This window comes from Littorina saxatilis, linkage group LG1, assembly GCF_037325665.1.
Source record: "Littorina saxatilis isolate snail1 linkage group LG1, US_GU_Lsax_2.0, whole genome shotgun sequence".
Classification (NCBI taxonomy): domain Eukaryota; kingdom Metazoa; phylum Mollusca; class Gastropoda; order Littorinimorpha; family Littorinidae; genus Littorina; species Littorina saxatilis.
Genome location: NC_090245.1, coordinates 94,666,586 through 94,675,090, shown reverse-complemented (window position 1 = coordinate 94,675,090; position 8,505 = coordinate 94,666,586). Strand labels below are relative to the sequence as shown.

The 8,505-nt window shown below is 40.3% G+C and overlaps 1 long non-coding RNA gene across 1 annotated transcript; it reads right to left on the bottom strand.

Moving 5' to 3' along the window:
* Nucleotides 1-352: 352 nt before the first annotated feature.
* Nucleotides 353-6,699, bottom strand: LOC138946191 (uncharacterized). Its single transcript, XR_011449205.1, has 6 exons — nucleotides 6,221-6,699; nucleotides 5,583-5,678; nucleotides 5,007-5,101; nucleotides 4,337-4,399; nucleotides 3,903-3,996; nucleotides 353-625 (listed from the first exon to the last, which is right to left on the bottom strand). It is a non-coding gene; the product is annotated as an uncharacterized lncRNA (long non-coding RNA).
* Nucleotides 6,700-8,505: the final 1,806 nt, after the last annotated feature.

The window sequence follows — 8,505 nt, the reverse complement described above, 5'->3', positions numbered from 1 at the left end:
ACAATTCAGTCTGTTTTAATTTTCAAGTTATATCAGAAATTTTCTATTTGCACTGATACACTGGAATCCCTTGTGGATGTATTGCTTTAAGGGTCTACAAATAGTACTACTGAACCAAAATCATCCTGTTTCTTTACGTTTTGAGCAATTCAATTGTCTTGTTTTTTTGTTTTTTAAAAATTTGATTCCTCTTCATTCTTCTCAAAAAAAAGCTTTCATTGCGATAAACAAAACATTACTGGATAGACATTTTCTTGGAGAACGTCTGTATTAGCAAGCATTTAAAGTAGGAGGACGATATGGAACGTACGATAAAAGGATGTGCTTTAGCTTTCTGTCTCATCATTTATAAATGTTGCCCTTCAATCACACACACACACACACACACTTTTGATCCAGCTCCAACCATATTTCATAAGGCTTTATTCAGGGTTGTCTCTTGTTCTTAAACATCCGATTTCTAAGCACACGTCTGTGCTGAGAATATGAACATGAACCGATATGAACATCAATGTCAGCCGCCTTTTTATTATGAAATAATGTTCATTTGTGTTCCAAACACTTCCGAAGAATACTTGTTGGTGTGTCTTCAGTCGCCCTGACATCATCACAACTCGACCCTGTCCTGCAAAAATACAAATATATACAGGGTGACACCCAAACATTCAACCCAAACAAATGCTTATTTCTTTAACATCTGTTGACCGAATTAGTTATCTTTCTTTTTTTCTTTCTTTTTTTTTTTTGGTCCCTGTCCTGTCCTGTCTTGTCTTGTCATGCCTTGTCTTGTCATCCCTCTATTGGCCTACTGGCAACCTTTTCCTAACTTGTCTTGTCTTGCCATGTCTTGTCTTGTCTTGTATTGTATATACATTTAGCATACATTTGGGTAAAGGTTTGCGAACAGGTAAGGGGTGTAAGAGAGAGAGAGAGAGAGAGAGAGAGAGACAGAGAGAGAGATGGTGGTGGTCTATGTTACATTACACAGGTCAACACAGTTGCAAGTTCATAGGTTAAAGGCTGCCCTTTTCGTAGCGTTCATTAATTAATTCCTATTGTTTACATGTGCCAATAATGTTATAAAACTGTACCTTCTGCGTTCGATGGTATAAAACTGTACCTAAGGGGATATAATAATGATTGGCTGTAGCTTTCAAAAACAGAAAAAATTATTTCAGTATTGCAAAGTGGTGTTGATAGTGTCGAATGTAGACAGAACAGTCTCAAAGTGAAAGTGGATGTTTTCCGGAAATTGCGAAGTTAACAAGAATACAGAAAAGCGCGCTTTCCTGCTTAGCACAATCCGCTACCGCGCTAATCTGGCGTGTCAATATCACTACGTTTTGCACGTGGAAGGTGAGCGATTTCCTTCACGCGGGGATTGACGAAGCTGTACTGTCTGTGTTGACGGTCTAAAAATAGCCCAAGCCCTGGAGAACTGTTTCTAAAGATAGCAATAAACTTTATAAAGAATTGATTATTTCTTGTAATTGGTAAGGACTTCAAACCTAAAACTTTGCAGGAAGCTTAATTTATACATCCCCGCAACGATGGGAAAAGCCCTGGAAGTAAGTAAACTAATTAAATAGGACTTTGTCAGCCTTTAAATGAGGGGTTATTGTGTATAGTGAGGAAATAATTTTCTGATGTATTTTTAATTCATTATTGGTGTTTTATGCAAAACGTACGGTCAATATTGAAAGTTTAAAAAAGGTACTGCCCTCACATTAATACGAAGGCGGGATCACAGCTGGATAAGACAAGGTACGGCAATTTCGACCCGGAGGTCTCTTTCAGGGCGCACAGAGGATGAGACAACACAGGAGAAAAAAAAACCCCACAGATAATAGCACACGGAAGGAACGATTACAGCAGTTATAATTAAATTACTTTGTGGGTCAGGGTTTTTTAGGAGTACAGGGGAAACCCCTTTTAAGACCTTAAAAAATGTGAGAAAATCAAGTCTTAAAATGGAAGGGGTCTAAAAATGGGGGGTAATTTACAGGTTATGAACAGAACATCTTCTTCTTCTTCAGCGTTCCAGAAATTCTGGTGACGTGTGAGCTCGTTTGCCCATTTGGGTTCCCCACACTATACTCTGAGAGCATAGTCAGCTTCACTCCGCTTTCGTTGAGTAGGCATGCTGGGTATTTTCGTGTTTCCATAACCCACCGAACTCCGACATGGTTTACAGGATCTTTTCCGTGCGCACTTGGTCTTGTGCTTGCGTGTACACACGAAGGGGATTAAGTCACTAAGCAGGTCTGCACATAAGTTGACCTGGGAGATCGGAAAAATCTCCACTCTTAACCCACCAGGCGGCAGCGACCGGGATTCGAACTCACGACCTCCCGATTAGGACTAGGAGGCTGACGTCTTACCACTACGCGCCACTTCACCCGTCACAGAACATCTAAAGAAGCAAGATCTTAAAAAGGAGGAAGTCTGAAATGAATGGGTCTGAAAGGGGGGTTCCACTGTGGAAAAGTACCTGTCAGTTTACCTGTATGTATTAGGACCGGGTGGCCGATTGGTAACGCACTTGCGCTCGGAAGCGAGAGGTTGCGAGTTCGACCCTGGGTCAGGGCGTTAGCAATTTTCTCCCCCCTTTCCTAACCTAGGTGGTGGGTTCAAGTGCTAGTCTTTCGGATGAGACGAAAAACCGAGGTCCCTTCCGTGTACACTACATTGGGGTGTGCACGTTAAAGATCCCACGATTGACAAAAGGGTCTTTCCTGGCAAAATTGTATAGGCATAGATAAAAATGTCCACCAAAATACCCGTGTGACTTGGAATAATAGGCCGTGAAAAGTAGGATATGCGCCGAAATGGCTGCGATCTGCTGGCCGATGTGAATGCGTGATGTATTGTGTAAAAAAATTCCATCTCACACGGCATAAATAAATCCCTGCGCCTTGAATATGTGCGCGATATAAATTGCATAAAATAAAAAAATAAAAAAAATAAAAAAATCCCTGCGCTTAGAACTGTACCCACGGAATACGCGCAATATAAGCCTCATATTGATTGATTGAATAAGACCACCCCTGACATGCGGCACATACCAACTATCTACAAGTGCTTTGTGTGAACAGTAAAAAAAATTGTTTTCCTTTTTGCGAATTCATTTCATTAAACACAACAACAACAAAATTCATCAAATTCCAGCTGAGCAGAACGGCTTTCACAATTATCACTGGGCCTTTAAAGGCATGTTCCTCACCATATTACCCAGCATATCAGACACCACATGTTTGACTAGGTTTTTACATGGGAACAACAAGACTATACAGGATGGTAAAAAAAACCTCCCTATTTTCTTTTTAATCACATTTTTGACTGCGAAAAAAAAAGAGATCAAAAAGGAAATATGGCGCTTTTTTTTAGACACCCCTTTTTACGTCCAGCTTCTTTTGGTGGAGATTCAAGTTACAGACACATGTGAAATTCATTAAGCAAAAAGGTTCCCACTATGCACTGCCACAGAACACAACCAGGTTATTAATGTGCGGTACAGTGTATAATTATGTTTAAGTAAAAGGATGCCCTTCTTTTGTTTAATTGGAGCATCTATGATGTCTGACATTTTGGTTCTAACGGTAAGGAACGTATGTTTAGGCTCTAATAAGGACAGTTTGTCTTGTCAAAAGCCTCATGCATATTCCTTCCTCCCCATGCAAGACTTTCTTTTATTTGAATATCTGCCTTTATAGTACAAAAATCAAATAAAAAGGTCGCACTCTGCGCATAGCGACAAAAATCGCAATTTTACCAAGAAAACCTCACACTCTTTATGTGGAGAAAGACCCTGACTGTTGCAGTATGTTATGCATTTGAAAACATCTGAAAATTGTGTACTTGAATTCTACAGTTTGATCAGTTCTGTGTGTTTAAAAAGTTACCTTGATCATTCTGACATGCTCTTGCTCAAATCACATCCCAGACAATATTGTAGACTCCATTGATAGACGCTGTGGTGCATGGGAGAACTGCATTCTGAGGAAACGAAAAAAATATACACTGAGGAAGAACAGTCACAACAACATTTGCAGCAGCAACAGGCTATATAATTTTATTCAAAGAACACTTAAATAAGGTAAAATGAAAATCAGTGTTGTGTCAGTAAAATTGATTTGGGGGAGATGGAAGGATTGGGGTGGGGGTTTAGAGGCGGGGATAGAAGGATAGCTGGGAACCGGGGAAGGTGGGGTGGCTAACACAGTTTGATCATGTAATGACTGGTACAATGTTTAACATATCTAAAAGGGCAGCAACTCTGTAATGCATTATGTGAACCAACTTCTCCATAAACTAAATAAAGATCAGTAAAAGTTACCTCTTTCATTCTGGAATCTTTTTGGTCCCATCACAGCTCAGACGCAGACTCAATGGACAGATACTGTAATGATGAAAATAACACCAGCAATTTAAGGGAGAACAAGAATTATGCAGAGAGGAAAAACAGTAATGAGTAAGAACAACAGCAGCAGCAGCAGCAGACTCAATACTCTTACTCTACATAACACTCTCACTGAATGACTGATTCAGTAACTAAATCCCAGTGAAAGGCAAGTGATCAAAATTACTTATGTAAAAACAGAGAAATAGAGAGAGAGAGAGAGAGAGACAGAGAGAGACAGACAGACACAGACAGACAGACAGACAGGCAGAGACAATGCGAATGTGTGTGTGTGTGTGTGTGTGTGTGTGTGTGTGTACATGGGAAATGCAGTGCCATTGAAAACAAACACTTGCTTCATTTAAATATCAACAGTTATACAACATAAGAGCCACTAGAAAAGTTGTACATGAAAATAAATGTTGCTCTTGCTGATGGAAAAAGAGCAGGGGGAGAGGGTCGATGTTGCTTGCACTTGCAGATAATTATGCACTAACATCCAGCTGTTTTTCTGGGTGTACTGTAACCCTGTAATGTTTAAGCAGAAATGTTTGTGGATCACGTTATGCTTCTGCTTTTAGATCATTTTGAGTATTTGCAATATTACCTGGATCATTGCGGCATCCTCTTGATCACATCACATTTGAGACTTTGACCTATATAGACTCCATGGGCAGACGCTGAAGTTATTACAAGGGCATTCTGAAAAATGACAATACAAAATTTATGCAGAGATGTAGAACTTTACATTACACTTACAGAAGCAACAACCAGAGAGCTGATTTATACAGGTAGAGAGAGAGAGAAAGAGAAGAAGAAGAAGTAAAAGAAAAAAGAGAGCATAGAAAGAGAGAGGGGGTGGGGGATGGGGCAAAGGGAGTGTGTAATGTGACGTGAGGAAGGGGAAGAGCAATGGAAAATGAAACTCTCAGTACTTTTAATTTATATTAACAGTTATGGAACTATTTGAGCACTACCCATAACCACAAACAAGGTACAGACGGCAACATATGTTGCACGGAAGGGTGGGGGTAGTTGGACTGGAGAGTGTTGTTATGGGTTTAGGGTGGAGCTGGGGCGGAGTGTGTATGTAACTTGATAATAATAAGCATGATCAGTTAGTGCTAACAACTATCTTGATCTTCACAGACATAAATTGCACAATGATTTCACCACCATGTACCTTTATTTTTGCCCTTGAGTTAGGTGGAAGACAATGTTGAGTGGTGAACGCAAGTTGTATTGATCACTGGGTCATCCTGTGGTCCGGGCCATTGATCTGCACATTGCACCAGCACAAACAAACACAATGTTATGATCTCAATCAGCCTGCATGGTCAATCATGAATCTAAGAACACAAACACTGTCCAGATCTAATTGAAAACGAGATCATCATTACTTGGGAAATTCAATGAAAATCTAGCAGTCAACGAAGCAGACAGATCTGTCCTTGCGATTGTTGTTGCAAGCAGATAAATGTGTGAACTTCCTTATCTCAACGTTATCATTCAACATATTGATATTTTGCCTGATGGATGTTGTGCCGATGAGATAAACAAACAATCAAAATCAAAGTCTTTTGCCTGATGGATGTTGTGCCGATGAGATAAACAAACAATCAAAATCAAAGTCATAAACTTTTGAAGAAAAAAATTAAACAAATTGAGCAGAAAGAATCTAGCTTACTGCTGTGCTGATTTCGACAAAATCAATGCGTTTACATGCCGAAGTCATTCCTGCTTTTATTCATATCATACTAGATGATCCTAATGCACAACAATACGAAAACGAGCTCAGCGAAATGAGTAACACTGCCTCACCTGCACTAACACAATGCTGCAGAAGCGAAGGTCGTCTACGACTGGAAATTTCGAAGTCGAACAGCGGCGTTTTTTCACTCTCAGCGGTTGTCTTGCTCGGAAAAGTGAAAAGCTTAACTTGAAATCGAACGGAAGTCACCATTCTACCTTTTCGTTCAAGCGTTGTTTTTATAAAATCTCAGAAAATGTAATTTTGACTTGGGTGATTTCGTCCGCCATTGAGATTCAGTTTTTCAATAATTTGTCTTCCTCCTTGGCAGAAGAGTCAAAGGTTCGGCCCGATCTTCAAGGTTCCCAAGACATGACTTGCAAACCCCGAACCTAGTTCGCCGAACCTCCCAAACCTAGTTCGAAAACTCAGGTTCGTCTGGTTAAGAACCAAGACAAGTTCGCCGAACCAGTCTTGAGGTTCGCCGAACCCCACGAACCTAGTTCGCGAACCAAAGGTCCGTCTGGTTAAGAACAGCCTTTACGCGACTTGTTTTTCTTGTGCCGCGTCACGCGGAGAACGCTAGAATTCGGTACGTTTTATTTCTTATTCGAGAAATGCAACGCGCCGATGTTTGACGAATGAGGTGGCTTGGCGATTGAATTGCGATCGTTGCGATTTTCTTCCATGCAAAGTGACGAATTTGTTGACATAAAAAGACCTTATGTGGCATTCTGGAACGCATCGTTTAAATGATCTTCAAGATCAACAACGCCAAATCTGCATCATGGCTGTCTGTTACAAGAAATTACGAGCACATGAACAGCAAGAGAAGCGTGTTGCGAAAAACAAATAGTGGCAAAATTGGCTGGGCAGGTGTCTTAATTAAGAAATGCCCACCCTGCTTTCCGCAAGATTTGGACTCTAAAGCTTCAACATCCTGAAATAAGATTTATGTAAGTAAGCTCAACTTCTCCATTAATGGCAATAGCGTTCATATTGCTGACATCAATTCCACTCGGATTATCCTGGACGCTGCCCAGCGGAATGGTGTACACGTGCGCCTCGTTCAGCACAAGCTGCAGCCTGTCACTCTGCACGTGAAGCGTCAGGTTGAAGCTGTCTCCGGGAACTAGAGGCATGTCTCCAAGGTTTCTCCTGTTGTCCCATTTGTTGTCCACCACTCTGGACCATACGACGTCCGTGTGGTACTTGTTGCCTTGATAATTGTTGTATCTGAAGCATTCAAGTCTGACCTCAAGACTTTTCTTTTCCCTAAATAATCCTCAGACTACAGTGCCCCGCTACCCCCCCCCCCCCCCCCCCCACCTCACCCGCAAGCCTAAATCAAAGCAGTTGTAAATAGCCATGTTCATAATTATTATTTGGAATTTTCTTTTGTTTTTCATGCTTACTTTTGAGTGCCATGTCTCTGTTTGTGTTGTTGCCTTGTCATCTTTATGTGATTTATTCTAAGTGTATATGAGTGTGCATGAGTTGTTAATGCGAAAGAATGTGTATGAGTGCGCCTTGAGTCGCCTTGTGGTGAGATATGTGCGCGTTATAAATTCTCGTATTATTATTATCTGTGGGTATTGTATTTTGAGGAAACATGATTAGCCACATCACCGTTTTCGTAACAAAATAGTCGTTTCAAAAGAGAATGGACCAGTAGTTTGGACAAAACACATGTACTACTAATAATCCCAAAACAAACATATGCCAACGTTCCAAAATTCTGAATTAAAAAAAACCACAGTATGGTATTGGAACTTTTCTTTATGACAAAATAAAACGTAACACATTAAATTCTCATAAAATAGACGTTCCAATAACATACCTTTCTTGAAATAGATTGGATTGATTAATGTTATATGCAAAGAAAGAATAGCTGGAGGGAGGGGGGGGGGGGGTACCGGGTGAACAATATTATAACAACCCATGCAATAGACCTTTTCGGTATCTGAGCAGCTCTCGCGAGACACGCTCTTTGTTATGCTTTGAACATCGCGAGAACTTCGAACTTTGGCTTGTGCAGCTCGCACGAGATCGCTGTACCGCATGCTTTGCTATGCTCTGAAGTTTGCGAGAGATCACGAGAGCTTGGAATACCGATAGGGTCTATTAAGAGGGACGATTTTCTTTTAAAATTAGTTTTTCTTAATGGATAGCTTTTTTTGTGTATAGGTTTGCGTATTTGACCTATTTTAATAAGTGAGGACACAACTAATCAATACAAAAGAAAGAGGATAGTTTCAACATGTTTATATAGCAGAAGTATATTCTTTGTCGTTATATCCCTTGTATCTCAGAAAAAAATGTATTTCCAAAAAGAAGAGAAGGTAGACTAAAACTC